The 17,879-nt window shown below is 42.3% G+C and overlaps 1 protein-coding gene across 7 annotated transcripts in view; it reads left to right on the top strand.

Moving 5' to 3' along the window:
- The window catches only part of CHST8 (carbohydrate sulfotransferase 8), a 186,719-nt gene that overhangs the window by 75,808 nt on the left and 93,032 nt on the right, over positions 1-17,879 (top strand). The gene's annotated exons all lie outside the window — the stretch shown is intronic.

The following is a 17,879-nucleotide window of genomic DNA, read 5'->3' as shown; positions in this document are numbered from 1 at the left end:
TGAGTGTGAAAGCCATGTGTGTATCTGTGTATCTGTAATTTGCATGTGCACACACACATGCACAAATCAAGCTCTAGAGAAAGAGCAAGGGGTCTCTTGTCCCTTAAGTCGTTAGAGCTGAATGGATTTGATCAGCAGGTTGATACATGATAACCTCCTTCATCTGCTCAGGTGCCAGGGCACAGAGCTGTGGCGCTGTCCTGGATGGTGGGGGAGTGGCAGTGCCATGCCAGGCGCCATCCACAGGCAGCCACAGGCAAGCACTGTCATTTGCTATCCTGAATTTCCTGCTCTGTCCTCCTTTGGTCATTGCAGGATTCCTTCTTGCTACAGAGCAGCCTCTAAGTCAATCCGGCCTTAGCAGTTTTCCCCATCGTCTTAATGTCTTGACTGAGGCATATATTTGAAGAATCCATATAATAAATATAATATTTTATGTTGAATTTAGTTATTATATTTGACCTACACCAGAAAAATAAAACATTGACTATTTCCCAGCATTTTAGAGTATGCTTTGGAAGCCCAGGAAACCCAGGGTGAGTTCCTTCTCTTTCTACCTGAGCATTTCTTTTTCAGCCCAAGTCCTGGTTTGACTGGCTTTTCTGAATGTAACACCATAAAAAAGCACATATTTCCAGGATTATAGCAGGTGGGTTCACTGCAGAGTTCAAGCATCAGCTGTTGATCTTTGTTCCTATACTTTGTCATAGTATTACTGCAGCCCCTAAATAACCCAGGGCTGAATTGCCAAACTAAAACCACACCATTTGTACAGATTTTATTTGACAAAAATAATAGGACCCAAATTATGGGGTAATTCAGCTTCTAGTACTGCACAGAGTAGATGAAGCACCAGATTGTAACCTTTTTCAGACCAGCATGAATAACTAGATATAAACTGGTCTAACAGGGGTCAGAACGTGCCCCACCGAGTGGCCACAGCTGTCCCTGTTCATTTTCTCTGCACCAGGGGCGAGTCAGGATCCTCGGAGGCCGTGTGTGCTGCTTGGGAAGGACATGTGCTGGGGAAGGTCTCACCCGAGCCACAGCCTGGCTGTAGGACAGCTCCAATGGGCCTTTCCTCACATTATCACAGTCTCTGACAAGGGCTAAAATGGCCCAGAAAGAATTACGTTTGAAATACTTAGGAAATGTGGTTGCAAATTTTGTATGTTACAGAAAGGCAAACAACACCCAGAATAAGTGAATCCTGTATTATTTGGACGTGAAATGCACACGAAGGTCACACTGGCCAGCATATGGTGACAGCCATATTTTCTAAATGATTTCATCTGACATTCCAGTATATCCTGTGCAATCCCTACCTCTGTGCTCAGTGCAGGTGGAACCTCACTTCACAGAAGAGACTTCCACCCTACTTTTGTTAAAGATACATGAAAGACATGTAAATTCAAACAGCAACTTCAGAGACCTTCCTGAAGACATGGTCCTGTGATTTATTTCAGGTATGATTTTTGGTCCTGTGATGTATTTCAGGTATGATTTCATTTTAAAAATGGAGGCATTAATGGTATAGACAGAGTATAGAGTGCAAAAAGTTTCTGACAGTGCAAGAAGGGATGCTTTGAATATACAGAAGATCAGGAGTCATTACTTTTTTTGTTATTCTGATTTGATTTTGCCATTGTTTTACTTTGCTTTTGACATAGACCATGTAAACTGAGCTGTAGTAAAAAACCTCTAAATAAGCTCCTGCCTGGAAGCATGCTGGAATACATCTTGCTCATAGGCCTTGCCTCCTTCACTAGGGAAATTTTTCTGTAAGTAGTTGTTTAGAAAGTTGTTCTGCCAGGAGCTGACTTTTGGCCATATGGTGCACACAACAGTTTCACACAATAAATTTAAGAGAAGGTAACCTCATTATGCAATTGTTCTTGTGAACATTAGGAAAGCTATTAAAATTTGATGTGATCATTTATCACAAGCATAGTTATTATAAATACTAGTACAACAGATGTGATTATAGTTTACAAGTCAGTGCTACATGGGAGGATGGGATGTTAGCAATTGTTTGTCACACTTGGCTTAGAATTAATTTTTATGAAATAGTATTATAAATGCATCATTTTGGTTTTTCCACTGTGCTCCCAGATGGATGTTTGTCTTCTAATAGCTCAGTGTTTAAGTTCTCTAAATAATTGTAACTTTTGATGTTAAAATGGGTAAACTGCCAAATAATGCCAAATATTACTGTTCCCCATTTCGAACCCTGTTTGATACAAGGAACTGGTTGTGCATTTTTCAGATTGCAGGGCGCATTGTACAGGTTAACCAGCTTTATAACAAAATGTTCCTTCTGGCTTGATGCTAGAAAATCTTGCTTCTGAAAGGGAATTATTTATTTATTCATAACAAAAACCCAACAGTCCTACCATATGGCTTCATTTCAGATAATGCAGCGTCAGTCAGGCATGCTCTGTTAGCCAAGACCATTTGCCTGCCCTATGTCATCTATAAAGATCTCTGTGTTCTGTGTTTACCTTTTGGACCACTTCTTTTAGACATCCATATTTGCTAATATCAAAATTCTAAATAAATCAATAATAAGTCAGACTTTGTGCAAACAGGAGCAGAAGATGGGGTGTCTGATCATCAACCTGGGACACATGATTGACAGTTAATAATTTCCTACCTAGTGATCTATAGATAAGCTTATTTTTGCTTTCACCTTAATCCCAGCTTATATGCAGATGGCATCACAAATACCTCTTCTGCAGTCATTTATAGTGACTCTTGCACTCAGCTGATCTAATAGCCTCATTCATCAGATACTATCAAAAAATATGCAGCTAAATAAAAGTACTTAAAAAATTGCCAGAATTAGTTTCTAAAGGCCCTAAAGTTACCTTTAATTAGCTATAGAGCAGAAACATTATCACTGTCAAGTATAGGCTAATCCATTAAATTTGGGATTTTGAATCCTTGGTGGTACCTGTAACTCCAGCATTTTCCTACCCTACCTCTGCTACCTGGTTTCCAAAACCAGTTGCAATGTGCAGAATGTGGGGGTTCTTGAGTGCTGTCCTTAAAACCAGGATAGGGATGAGCCCAAATACCAGGCAGATGGAAAATTAAATTTAAGGGTATATGAAAATATCCCCACCTTTGAGCTGATAAGATAAAATGGAACAGATACCTCTCAGTATGGGGCTGTCTTTGAGAGCAGCTGAACTCATTGCACTGCTAAATCCAAGGAGAGGAGAAACAGAGCAATTTATGAAAAGCATAAAACAGTATTTTCATCCTGCTGCTCTCCACTCACACAGAAAAAACCATGAGTTGTTTAGAGGAACCACAGATAGGATTGTGCTCAGGATTTCCAGGGAGAGGAACAAAACTGGACTCTGTCCTCCACTGCTGCAGCACCCCCTGCCCACAGCACCAGGGCTCCCATCCTCCCTGCCCTGCCCTGCCCTGCCAGCCCTGCCCTGCCAGCCCTGCCAGCCCTGCCCATCACTGCCACCCATTCCAGAGCTCACAAGCTCTGCACAGAAACACAAGAGTGGTGAATGTTAACGTGCTGAGATCCATAATGCCTGATGAGGCAAAGAGATAGTGCTACACCTCCCCATAGTTTCTGTGAAGACAAATCAATTATCAGATTTTATACCTTAGAGGAGTTTAAAGTTTTTAGCCAAGTTTTTTCCTAATTTTAATTACCACAGGAGATAGAACTAGAGTAGGTAAGCTGCTGCTTTCACTTACCACAAACACTTACCACTTTTTTTATTCGACCCCAAATGACAACTTTAGGAGAAGAGACAGCCAGAAGGCTCTCTGGCCTCACAGGTGTGGCATTCACTTGGAATACAGATGACCTAAGATCCTGTCCTGGTACCAAATTGAACACAACAGGAGGTTCAGCCTGAATTTTGCACATCCCTGTCAGCCACACATTCTGACTCAAATGGTATTTAATTTTCTGTCAAAAGGAAACAGTTGCAGCTGAGTTTGAGAGCAGCACCTGCACTCATTGGACCTTGTAAGGCAAGTTCAGCCCAAATATTCACACCCTTAAAAACCAGACAGGAGGTTGAGAAGACTGGCCAATCTCTTATCAAGGTATCATTCATTACCAGACACATTAAAATATGTTTTGTCAACTACCCGGGGCGGAGTATACAGCACACTTCCCTGGAAAAAGCCACAAACACAGATGCTTGCATCATTTCCAAATCTGCCCATTCTGAAGCCAGTTACTCATCAAACACAGCTTGAAGAGACTGTTTTGACCACTGCCCACTCCCCTCTCCCAGTTGCCACCAGTTTGTGCATGAGCTGCAGAGTGACTCCCCAGTCCCCCCAGGGGACAGCCCTGGCCACGCCAGCACGGCTGGGTGCCTGTGCCTTCCCTGAATTGCCATGTCCCAGGCAGTGGCTGAGGCAGGGCTCTCCTTCACCTGCCTTTGACACAGCCAGCAGTGCCTGTTTGCTTTGAAATGCACGGGTATGGGGGCAGGATGAAGGGAAGGCTTCAGCTTTATGGAAATGTTATGAAAAGCTCTTCCAAAATTGCTTCTGGGGTAGTAAAAAAAGAAAGGGGAAGCGAGTATTGTTAACAAAACAGAGCCCCTTGAGACAAATTTTATTTGCCAAGCAATGTACACAAAACCCAGATTAATTAAAGTTACATTCATATATTTTAAACAGCCTTAAATTATTCATTTCCATTTTAAAAATATATGCAAGCACAATTTCTTCAGCAATAAATTTTTAAGATGGTGGGACATTTTACATCATACTATTCTCTGGAGACTTTTCCGTGCATCTTGGGTTGTTCATGAAGCCAGGAATAGTGGAATAGGAAGGACTGGACAATATTAAGCAAGGCATTTCTGCATCTGGACTCACTGGGCACAAACACCAGAAGTAGCTGAAGTGGAAAGAGGGAGCTGGAGGCCCCTTGTGCTGCTGAGCTGGCACACACCCCAAGGAGTGGGGCCAGAGTTAAGTGCTCCTGCCCACATCAGGTTTACTACCACAAGCAGCTGCTGCAGGCTCCATCTGTGTAGAGTGCAGGAGCTCAACACAAAGCTTTTTGTCAAAAGCAGAGAATTGAAATTCTCCTGTTCTGCTGCTGTGACCCCTGAGTGAGCCTTCTGAAGCCAGGTGTTGAGCTTGCTCTCACTGCCACCCTGCAGAACGAGATGATGTCTCCACTACTCCCCTGAGACACTGAACTAGTCCTGAACAGAACTTCCCTGCTTAAGCTGAGAGGCAACTCCTACGTAAACATTTCCTACCATCTCTGTGGACAAATCAAGTCACCCTTTCACAGGACAGCATCTCTTTCCATTCTAAAATTGTCCAAAGCAAGTGGTTTAATAGACCAGTAAGCCACAAATTTGCACAGAATTTTTAATTCAATGCTTTACTTTTCAAGCTGCAAATTGAGTGAAGTTTTGCACGCAGGTGATACACAGAAAAGTCTTCATAGGCTGAGATTTAAGTCACCAAGTTCTTGTAATTTGTTCTCAAAAATGAGGGACAATAAAAAGCATCTAACCTGCCTCTCCTCAACTCCACAGAATGAGCAGAATGTGCAGTGAAGCACTGTCAGAATTGGTGCTTGATGTGAAGAACAGCCACTGAAGCTGAAGCTTGCAAGTTTTTGACAATTAAAGCTCTACCCTGCTGTCCTTCAGTGAAGCTGATGGGAGGTTTGCCTGAAATTGGTTTTGTGAAGCCAACAATGTGAGACTGCCATGAATATTTTAAAGTAAAGGAGTTGGAATACTCTAAGGATCTTATGTAAATCTAGTCTAAGAATTTCACTGGTAATTTTTTTGAATGGGTCATTAAGCAAGGGAGAAAAGGTTGGAAAGCAGCCTGAAAAAGAGAACATTTTCAAAAGCCAAAATACTCCCCAAATGCTCCAGAGCCATCCAATTAATCTAACTTGGGGAAGCCAAAGGAGAACAAAGTGACAGAGCATCGAATACATGAGTAACTATAGGCAGATGCTCCAGTTTGTCAGGAGACAGCAGGAAGTCAGTAATGTATAGTTACCATGCTTAAATGCTGAATTTGAACCTTACATACATTTAAAAATACCTGTGAATTAGCATTTTGCTCCTTATCATTCGTGCTAAAAACAGAAGTCCTGCAAAAATTCCAGATTAAGCGACAGTACGAAGCATGGTGGTGCTACCACTGGTGAGAGCACCAGCACCTCCTGGTTCCCTGGGCCACCTAAAGCCTCACCACTGCACAGTCTGCTGCAGGACACTTGTTTGATTAGCTGTTCAACTAATTCTTTTTTTGCTGTGAAAGAGCACAAATATTTCTTAAGAAATTGCTTTTTTAAAAAAAACCAACAAAACTGCCCTTGGCAGCAAAAGGACTTTTAGTGCCTGATTTCCTTAGTCTTTATGTGAATGCATACTGTTATTTGGAATGTGGGAAGAGCATATTTATGAATATTTTTGGTGAAGAAGTGATTGGGGTAAGGCTGCATGTGCACAGTAGACAAACAGCTTTACAGTCTGTCTGGAACAGCTCACTCATTAAATCCCATCCGTTTTCTGTTGACTTTCTCTTGGAAAGCAGCACTACGTCAGCAGCGTCTACTCCACTACTATTTATTGTAAATAGTAATTATTTACATGTATTTGGGATGTTGAAATAAATACATACTGATTCAGCTCATGCCCGGGGAAAGGACTTTTCTTCAATGTAAGGTCTGATTGAGCTGTACTCAGAATCTTAAGTGCTGTCCAGCCCTACTCCTCCCGTGCACTGGTGTTGTAATAGGTTCTCTCAGATTCATGAGTTTTGAGCTAAGGATTGATGGCACCTTGTGACCAGCTTTTATTTGGATTGCCAGCATTGCTTGCTCAGAGAGACAGAAGGCATCAGTAACCAGGATACATTTAGATCATATTCCCACAAGAGAATTTTTTCTCTAATTCCTGCTGTAAAAGCTCTGTTCCTGTCTGATCCTCATGACTGCAGCACAGTGACCAAGTTCCTGGCAACCTGCAAGATGCCCTCTTTACCTCTCTGAGGTAAAGAAGAGCCCTTGTCTTTGTTTGATGGCAGGGAACTGAGGTTCTGCAAGGCTGCAGTGACAGCAGGCAGAGTGTGCACTGCCCAGTCAGGCCACTTTGGGCTGGTCAAGCACCACTCACATAACCACTGTAAAAGAGGCTGCAGAACAGCAGTGGGGCACAGATTTAGGGACCCTCCCTCTGTGTTTCCAGGGTTTGGCAAATTTTTCAATGAAGCAGTCATCTGAAATACTTGGGTCATTAGAATGGGTCAGCTTCTGCACATGCAAATTAGCTGAATTAGCTTTAAAGTGGTATGTCTTTGAAAAAATGATCCTAGTATAAATACCAAATAATTTTTTTATGAAGAAAAAAATAAAGTTTTCATGGTTTTACCTAGAGGTAGTGCTGATGGCAGCAATTCTGGGAAAAGTCAAGTTTGGGTTTATGTGACAAACAGATCTTCACAAATTACTGAGGCTGTTTTGTAAGCAAATGGTGACCCACTGAAATGAGTCATGCAATACACAGAAAAGATCTGGGGCCATTCCAGTGATTTAATAAGACAAGGACAATGCCAAGTACAAACAGAAGTAAAGTTCGGGAAAAATTGTGACAGTGAAGCCTCCTGCAAATAGCTAATCCAGATGATTAAACCAGAAAATCATTCAGATCGATATCATCCCTAGTAACGTACTTAGTGACTTCACAAAAGAACTCAAAATTTGGTGTTTATATGTGCTAGAGAAAGAATTGATACCCAAAGATGTGCTCATCATAGACAAAAGCATTTGGATTACTTTTAGGGAGAATTAAGAGACCTGGACCATTCAGAAAAGTGGATAAAAAACTATTTTGTTGACAAAATAACTAAAATAGGTCAGAAGAATTTTATCTAAATTGCTGGTTACAGGTCAGACACTTGGGAATGTCTTTCTCTGTGCTCCAGATCGAGGAACCCAAATTCCTCTCTGTTTTTCTCCCTGACACCAAGTGTCTGCTTTGGCCTCTGTTAGAATATTCTCCCCTAAATTTGCAGGAGGCCCATAAAGCAAAATAATACTTCCCATCCAAACATCAAGAAGTAAATTTGTAATGGAGATGGCAGCTGAGTAGCAAATGGCTTGGTGTAAGCACATTTCATATGTTTCCTGCATAAACCCTATGCTTGAAAACACCACACTGATCAGGAGGGTCATAGTTTTGCATGCCATGAAGCACCAGAAGCATTTCTTTCCCTCTTATTAGGAATTAAAAAGGAGAAAATAATTATCTATACTATTGATAGGGTTGGAAAGTGTTGCCTATATTTAGGCACTACAATAATCTCCCTTTCACAACCGCTGAAACAGGTCAGCATTGTGGATATTTATAACCTGGTTCATTAGTGCTTCCTTCCCTTCCATGTCAAGTTACACAAGGAATGAACAGGAGCACAAAAATTCACGTAGGGCCAGGGTATTATTGATCATAATTGTAACATGTCAGTGTCAGCTGCTTACATTTACTGCTGCACTAAATATTAATAAGGGTTAACTCTAAGTTATTGGTATTATTATAGAAAGAAATTGGATATAACATTTCTGTGTAAATTCCACTTTTTCATCCTGTAAATATCAGTGCATGTTAAATATTTGAATTTTCACTGTATTAAAGGTTCTAAAGTTTAACGGTAATTAGTGCAATCAGGTGCCAATGATTCAATTCCCAGGAGAGCAGTAATATAGAAGGAACTATGACAAAACTCCAAGGCCTGAATCTATAGTATAATTAGTATAAATCTCACATTTTTAGCATAATATAGTACTTACATCATTTGTTCTGTGGATTTTGCAAAGCACTACCCATAAAAAAAAAATTTGAAGCACCTTTATTTGACAAAAATAAGAGTTAAATTATCTTATAATGCTGATGTTAATGTTTGACAGAGAACACAAATTACCTTAGGAAAAAGCCTAGTTAGTTGGGTAGATGTTTCTGCAGCACAATCTGGAGATCAAAACTTCATAAATCTAAGTGCTGTCTAATGTTCCCTAATATTTACTCTAAGTCTCATTTTTTTCCTACCAGAATCTTTTCTGTTTCACAGGTTTGATACTGAACCCGCTATCAGTGAGAGGCGGTACCTCAGAAATGAGAGCATATGTATCCGTCATCAAAGAAAAATAACTAAACTGTGCCCAACAATTAGCAGCCATCAATTCAAAATCTAATTTTAGATTCTTGATTCTGGAAAACCTGACAAAGAGTTGTGATTTCACTCCCATGAACAGCACTAAGGGATCACTGAAACAACACAGTTAAGACCTTGCATATAGGGAATGATGTCTTTCTGGAGATCATTTGATTCCAAAGGTAAATTCAAAGATCCCTTGTGCTTATGTCTTATTAAAACCAAAAATCTCCAAAGATAATATTTTAATTAAAGCAATATCATTTCCTCGAATTTACAATTTCCTCTCTGTCCCTCGGTCTGTCCAGCCTGGCCTTAGGTAACAGGAGCAGTTTTGTAAGCACCAGCATTAGTGAAACCCTTGTTTCCTACAGATTTGTGCGTCTTCATTGGCAGAAAAACCGAGCTGTTCAGGCTGAAGCTTTTCTAGCAGTTGGGACATTTTTTAAGTTGTTTTGTCTTGCAAATTCTTGCACACTATCTGGCATGAGAGCTCACAGTGATCCCTTCCCTGAGCGGAGGCCTTTGCTGGGCTTTCTTACCCAGGTGCCAATTCCATGAAGCTGCTAAGAGTGTAATTCTTGCTCCTTTTGCCTGATCCTGACTAGTGGGTTCAACAGGTATGAGAGGCAGGAAAACACATATGGACACCTACACTTGTATAAGTCTTTTCTCCATGGAAGCCAACTTGTTTGTGAAAGAACTGTGTGGCCCACGCCTGCAGGGACACAGCAGGGAGAGCAACTCGGTGAGTACAGACACTGTGCAGCTGCTTGCTGTCAGTGCTGTGACTGGAAACACAAAACTGACTCTTCCCCCTTCCCACCTTATTCAATGTCCTTCAGCCTCGTGAGGGTTGCTCCCCCTGGGAATCGATGTGGCACCTCTGAATCTTCTCACTGCAAAGCACCTCAGAGTTCAGCCACTCTCCCCAAGTAGCCTCAAAGGGAGAATCATTACAGCTACGCAATAAACAAAGGTTGTCTTCATCATTTTGTACTGCTGGGACCCATTTTTCTAACCTTTCTTCAGAGAACCTCATGTGATATTATGTTAGATAATCACCTAATCGAAATGACACTGCCACATGCACATACCCAGTGCACCACAGAGGTGTTTCCCCAGCTAAGGAAACTGACTGTGCCGTGCTTTAGTACTTAAAGCAAACGAGCCTGGACACATTAGGTCTGTCAAGAGCTGCTTTCTATGTTTCACACAACATTCATAGAATCACAGAATAGGCTGAGTTGGGAGGGACCCACCAGAATCATCCATCCAGCTCCTGGCCCTGCACAGACGCCCCAACAATCCCACCCTCTGCATCCCTGAGAGCGTTGCAAACTCTTCTTGAGCTCAGGCAGCCGCGGGACCAGGACCATTCCCTGGGGAGCCTGGGCAGTGCCCAGCACCCTCTGGGGGAAGAACTTTTTCCTGATCTCCAACCTAAACCTGCCCTGGCCCAGCTCCAGCCGTTCCCTGGGGTCCTGTCCCCGGTCAGGAGAGTGAAGAGACCAGAGCTGCCCCTTGTGACGATGTTGAAGACCACAGTGAGGTCTGACCTCAGTCTCCTCTCTCCAGGCTGAACACACCAAGTGCCCTCAGCTGCTCTTCATTGAGGGCTTCCGCTCCAGACCCTTCCCCATCCTCATGGCCTCCTCTGCACTCTCGAATGGCATCATGTCTTTTTTATCCTGTGGTGCCCAAAACTGCCCCCAGCACTGGAGGTGAGGCCACCCCAGCCCAGAGTGGAGCAGGACAATCCCCTTCCTGGCCTGGCTGGCAGTGCTGGGCCTGATGCCCCCAGGACAGGGATGTCCCTCCTGGCTGCCAGGGCACTGCTGACTCAGATCCAACTGGCCATCGACCAGGACCCCCAGGTCCCTTCCCACAGCTGCTCTCCAGCCTCTCATTCCCAGTCCATCCACGCAGCCAGGGGTGCCCCCTCCCAGGTGCAGAATCCAGCACTTGCCTGTGTTAAACTTCCCATGGTTGGGGATTCTCCATCTCTCTCATTTGTCTGGGTCTCTCTGTAGGGCTTTTCTGCCCTCAAGGGAGTCAACAGCTCATCCCAATTTAGTGTGACCAGCAAACTTCCTTAGTGTTCTTTGAGCCCTGGGTCCAGGTTGTAATGAAGATGTTGAAGAGCACAGGGCCGAGGATGGAGCCCTGCAGAACCCCCCAGGCCCCCAGTCTGATGTCACCCCAGTCAGTGTCACCCTTTGTGCCCAACCCGTGAGCCAGCTGCTCACCCATCCCGTGATGTGTTCATCCAGCTGAACACTGGGCATTTTGTCCAGAAGGATCCTGGGAGAGATGGTATCGAAAGCTTTGCTGAAGTCCAAAAAGATTCCACCAGCTGGCTTCCCTTGATCAGCCAGGTGGGTTACCCTGCTGCAGCAGATCAGGTTGGACAAGCAGGACTTTCCCCTCCTGAAGCCGTGCTGGCTGTGACCAGTGACTGCGTGGTCCCCATGGAACCTCAACACCCCCTGGAATAATCTTTTCCATGATTTTACCAGGCACTGAAGTGAGACTGACAGTCCTGTAGTCTCTGGGGTCCTCCTTCTTGCCCTTCTTGAAAATCAGAATACCATTCACCAGCTTCCAGTCAGCTGGGACCTCCCCAGATTCCCAAGACTGCTCAAAAGTCATCAAGAAAGGTTTTGCAATGACATCAGCAGCTCTTTGAGGATTCTTGAATGAATCCCATCATGCCCTATAGATTTGTAGGGATCCAGCTGCAGCAGCAGATCCCACACAATTTCAGGGTCAACTGGGAGTTGATGACTGTCACAGTCATGGTCCTCCAGCTCAGGGCACTGAGACCCCCTTGGTCCCTGATCCATGTTGAAGACAGGCAAAGAACGCAATAAATACCTCTACCTTGTCCCTGTCCCTATTTGTGAGGTAACTATCCTCAGCCTGGAACCAGACAATGTTATTTCTACACTTCCTTTTGCCATTAATATATTTGAAAAAACTCTTTTTTATTGTCCCCCACATGTCTAGCAACTTCAACTGAGCTTTGGCTGCATGGATTTTCTCCCCATGGTGGTGAGCAGCATCTCTGTATTCTTCCCATGGCACCTGAACTTGCTTCCACTGGATGTATACCTTCCTCTTTTGCTTAATTTCCAAGAGGAGATTCCTGATCAGCCAAGCCACCTTTCTGCCTCACCTGCTTGACTTCTGACATTTGGGAATTGCTGCTCCAGTGCCTTTAGGAGGTGATGTTTAAAAAGTGACCAGCACTGATGGACCCAGCACCTGCCACAGCATTTTCCCTGGGGATTTTACTCACTAGTTCCCTGAGCAGCCTGAAGTCTGCTCTACTTAATAAAGTATGGTTTCTAAACTCCTATCTGTTTGATTGACAATTTAATATCTTTTTGGATCTTTTTTTCCCCCCGAAAAAGGTTCACCACTTCAAATGAAGGATGCTGTGCTTTTAATCAACTGTCAGGTTTGAACATCTCAGCTCCAGTCCTTTGGTGGAAAGCATTTGGCAATACAGGGCGTGTCAAATTGAGTAAAGCAGTTACAGTCTAGTAGAGGAAGAGAGCTCCAGAATATGTTCTCCTGCTTCAAGGTTGTCTCTTAGGTTGAAGATTCGGTGTTCATTTGCCTTGGCTTATGTCAGGGAGTGCTGCCTTGACTTGGAGAAGAGCTTCCATCCCCTCAAAGTGCAGACTATGCTGTATTTAAGGCTGAAATCTTGAACAAAACTATACCTATTATATTTTGCTATACTTGAACAAAACAGATACTTTCCAACCACTTCAGCGGAGTCTCACAGTAAAAATCTCTCATTCTGCTCCCAGAGAAGGTTTATGTAAATCTTAATTACTGCAACACAGTTCCAATATTTACTGACATGCTGTAAATCCATTGTGTACAAAGCAGACTAGGATCCAATAACACAGAGGCATTGTTTAATTATATGTTTATTAGAGCAGTAAAACTAATAATCCCCAGTAAAATCTTTGAAAATTATCCCGTCATGATAGAGTAATCACTGTCCTTTCAGTGCAGGATAAAAGCACAGCAAACAGACATTGCTGTATCACAAAGCTGGAGCAGGCACAGCGACATGGCTCCCAAGCCCAATTCATACTGTCAGCCTCACACAATGCATTAGGAAAGCAGTGGAATAATTCAGCTTTTGGTGCCTATATCAATTATTTCATTTCAGTGGGTCTCACTCACAGGGAATGGATTCTAAAAGCTCATTTTAAACACACAGCTCTGATCCAAAGCCAGAATCAGTTAGGGGGTCTTCCCTTTGGATCAGCCATCTGTGAATGAGTCCAATGCTGACAAGCCCTCTCTGGGGCAATTCAGCAGGGTTCTGGCAAGATTTTTTTGATATGTACAGAGTACATTCCTGTTCAGTCAGGTAGTATAAGGGCCTTTTGCTTTTTGCAGTTTACTGTGCACACGTCCTCTTGGTTACAGTGTCCCATAATGCATGAGAATGCAGGCTGCTCATGTAACAGAGAAAATGTATATTTATCACCAGCTTTCCCTATAAATTAATTCTAATGGGGAGAAGAACACTTATTACAATGTGCATGCATTTTTCCATGAGGAGACAAAGCATCGATGTCTCTTTAGCCGCTTGTGAGTTAAGAAGCTGTTCTTTAGCTTGTGGGCTGTGGCTGTTGCTAAGACAACTGCGGTGCAGCCATTTACAATGTCCGTGATCATGCACCACAAGCTGTAATTTACCCACAGGTTCCTCATTTATTAGAGCAGAGAAACAGCAGGATGGTTGCTGCACCATGTCCCACATGATATGAGTACTATGAGCATGGTATGAGTGGCTGTCACCACCTGCTCTGGGTCTAAACAGATGCTGCATTTGAAAGGAAACCCAATACTTGGTAAATGCTTTATCAAAGGAAAGTGTAACCTCTGTGCCTGGGAAAGGAAAGGAAAGAAAACCCTACCACTTTTTAATTACCTCAAATAAAACACAACTGTCCACATTATAGACTTTTGAAGGACTTCCACAGTTTTGGTGCACACCTGTAATGAGATCTAAATGTAAGAGTCCTTCAGAGACTGGGGAAACAAAGCAAGAAACAGCACAGTCTGAGGCTTTGCATTTTGTCACTATTACCTAGCAAGGAATAGAGCAGTAATTAGGATTCTCATGCAGATCCAGCAGTACTTCATGTAGTGTGTTTTACCACTTGGGAGGATGAGCTAACAACAAAAGTTCTTTGCTCTGTAACTGGTCTGTACCACATTGTTCACTTTCTGGGAACACCTTCAGGATCAGTCACCAACGTTCAAGTGTCCAGCCTTGTCAGGAGGAGAACTTCTACAGTACAGCCTTCCCTAGTGCCAGCAGGGTGCTGCAGTGCAGGGTTCTGCAGTTAACTTGGCCAGCAGAGGCATACATTCCTGTACTGGCTAAAATATAAAATTATTGGGGGGCTTTTCTAAAGCTGGTATGTTGTGATCCTATGACCATGCAAAAGTAAGTGATGAGTCACTAAAGGTTAAAATAAGACAGGGATGATGGGAGAGGTATGTGCCATGTGTGGGCTGAGCTGAGCAGTCCCTACTTGCACAAAGGCAGGACTGGAAGATATGGAGGCTAACCAGGCAAGAGGAAGAAGAGAGCACCTGAACACTCAGATTACTGGAGGAGCTATTAGGGCAGCAGCACCTGTCGACAGAATTCAGTAAGGCCCTCTGATATTTCTGAATTTCAGTTTTAAAATCTTCACAGCATTTGCAGTGCACAATGGTGTCATATTGTTGCTGCAATGACACTGAGACATCAGAAAAAGCCTCTGCTTGTCTTGTTTTGTATATCCAGTCTTCATAGACATGCACCTTGTGTTCAGGGGCTTGTTGGCACCGAGCAGTCATGTCTGCATTGCTGCTGATAACAAGCATTAGTGAGGAAAGAACTGAAAGACAACTATAGAAGGTAACTATGAAATGCATGTCAAATATCCATTTTCTTGTAATCCAGTGCTTCCATTTCTCTGAGAGTCCCACACGTCACCAACACATTTGTAACTACAGGTTCCCACTCTGATTTTCTCGTGGACATCAACCAAGCCAGTCTCATTACTTGAACAGTGTTTCACATTCTACGGTATATAGGTCTTTAAAATTCTTCTTCTGCCTCCTTGTTTTGTCATGTATTTATTTTGTGCATAACTATTTTAGTTTACTGCAACAAAATCCATTCTCCTTAAGGCACAATCTATAATGAATAAATAAAAAATGCTGTTTTGTTCAGAATGTGTTATGAACAGCTTAGTATCAATTTTAAGGAAGTGTGACTAGCTTCCTAATGGCTTCTTATTTCAGTTATTTGTAGCTGCAACTAAGCCAGACAAATGCTTTAAAATCATTCCTATTAAAGCACTTGAGAAGTTTTTAGCAATGCTTAGATGTGCCATCAGTAAGACATTCTACATAACACACCTAAAAATAGAACTGTTTCTAGAGATCATACAGGAAATATGCCATAAGGGAAATATGCTTATGATAAAATAGATTTCCTATACATATTCTTAGCTTCATAAAGCCACTTGAGAATCCCATTTTAGAGACAGGAAATTTATGTACCTTAATCCTTATTTATGTTGCTTTAAAATCAAACTATCTTCCAAGCTGCTCATGTATGAATGTTCCAGTTATGTCCTAAAGGCTCAGCACCTTGGGAAAATTTCTGCCTTGCCTCTAGTTTCAGGTTTAGATTTTGAGTATTATTTTCCATACTTGGAGTCACAGTGGAATCCAATATATCTGAACACAAGAAACTAACCCAAATTTTCCTGCAGTGATTCACATCTCCCAGGCTTCAACACATACTTTGATCAATCTATTCATTCCCTGATTTCAGCTTCATAATGGAGTCCTCCAAATCCATGGAACTCTGTGGGACTGCTGAACATTAAAGAAATGCCAGAGCATCAGGTGAGGTGCACATGTACATCCCACTGAAAGTCTTTCTCCTGGTGCTCCTTCCTGCATTCCTTGCCTTTTTCCCAAGAAACACATTGACAGCATGAACTTTACAATCAACTCTTAAAACACTACAGATGTTCAAATCCAGGGAAGGGTTCCTGTTGTTCTCCCTTTTCTTTTCAAATAGGTCTGTTACTCAGCCATCCATTTACTCATTCTTACATTTCCCTGTCATCACTGGAGCTGAGCAACTTCCACAACAAACAGGCATGTCCTTTAGGCTCCATGCATTATTTGGATCTTGGTTTTCCTAGTATGACAGAACCAAATTCAAGAGAGAAATTTTATTTTTAGGTGGAGGAGGGTGAGTGTTTGACACTGTTTGAACTGTTCTGGTCTACCCAGGAAATACCTCCTTGAGCAGTGACTGTTGGTAAATGCCTTGGTGCAAGCACATCCCCAGGGTCTGTGTTCCCTGCATTCCCCCCACAGCATGGGGGTGATACATCCTGTTGTCTGCCTCTGCCAAACATTGTCCACAAGGCTTCAAACCACAACCATCACACTGGAATCTGAAGCTGCCCAAGAGCATGGTAAAGAGTTAGACATCATCCAGCACGCTTAGCAGGTCCTTCATTTTCCTCATAATAGTAGCTCTAAATAAACCAAAAAACCTTTTTTTTGCAAGTAGTATAAAAGGAACTAGAGAATGTGTTCCCTAACTGTAGGAGTGCTTCTTAGAAGAATGAACTGCTCCCTCTAATACCTGGCTGGACAGCTGCTGATGATGAATTTTGACATGGATAGTATTAATGACAGTCATTTACGTGGAAAGACAAAACCCCAGTGTTCCCTTCACCTATCTTTTGAGATAATGGTAGAGATTGCTGTCCTGTTCCTGAAGGAAAAGCAAAAAAAAAATCTATAAATTCACTTAGATGTGTGTATTCAGCCTTCTATACGTTACTCTTTATTTTTAATTCTTACTGCATTATGTCATTCCTGTTTATCAACAAACTGACTTCCCTTCTAATGTATTACATTTAAAAATCCCTTCAAGAGCATGATAAACAATTCAGTGTGGTGCAAAACATAATGCATTGAGATATTCCATTAAATCCTTACAAGCCCCTTGTCTGTCACAAACTGTAATGCAGGTGCCTCCTCACTTCCCATCATCTGGTACTTAGCCAAAAAGGAAGGAGTTAATTCCAGTACAGAAGAGCAAGGTCCACTCATTTAATTCCTTTCTTATTGACTCATTTCTCTTAAATCAGTTTAAAGAGCAGGTACTTTGTTTTAGAAATTGAATCACAGTTTCCCTTTGGAAAGGCAACCCCTGTCAATATTACAGGTATGAAAGGGGTCATGAAAATCCATACCTGCTCAGATCCCTATAGGGTAATATTCATCTCTGTTGGGTCAACTGCAAAAGTACTCAATTCAAAAGTAAAAGAATGTTATAAATGTCATAAAGGCTGGACCAGGAGTGAATAGAAATAAAAGAGATGAAATGGAAAAGACCCCAAAAATGTAAGATTTATTTTTATTATTATACAGATTAAAATTGTATATATAGAAATTTGCATTTGAAGGGGTGTATGTTAGGTAGTAAGTCAATAATTCAAGGAGAAGAGAGGAAGCAGTGAATCAGTCAAAAGACCAGCGACAGCAGTGACTGAAAGATCTGTTGGGCTGCATTCTTGACTGATGGAAGCATTTTCATTTTCCAGGAAAACAAAACAAAAAACAGAAACCCC

This window comes from Corvus cornix, chromosome 11 (assembly GCF_000738735.6).
Source record: "Corvus cornix cornix isolate S_Up_H32 chromosome 11, ASM73873v5, whole genome shotgun sequence".
NCBI lineage: Eukaryota > Metazoa > Chordata > Aves > Passeriformes > Corvidae > Corvus > Corvus cornix.
Note: the sequence above shows the minus strand (reverse complement) of the source record. Positions and strands in the feature narration are given on the sequence as shown.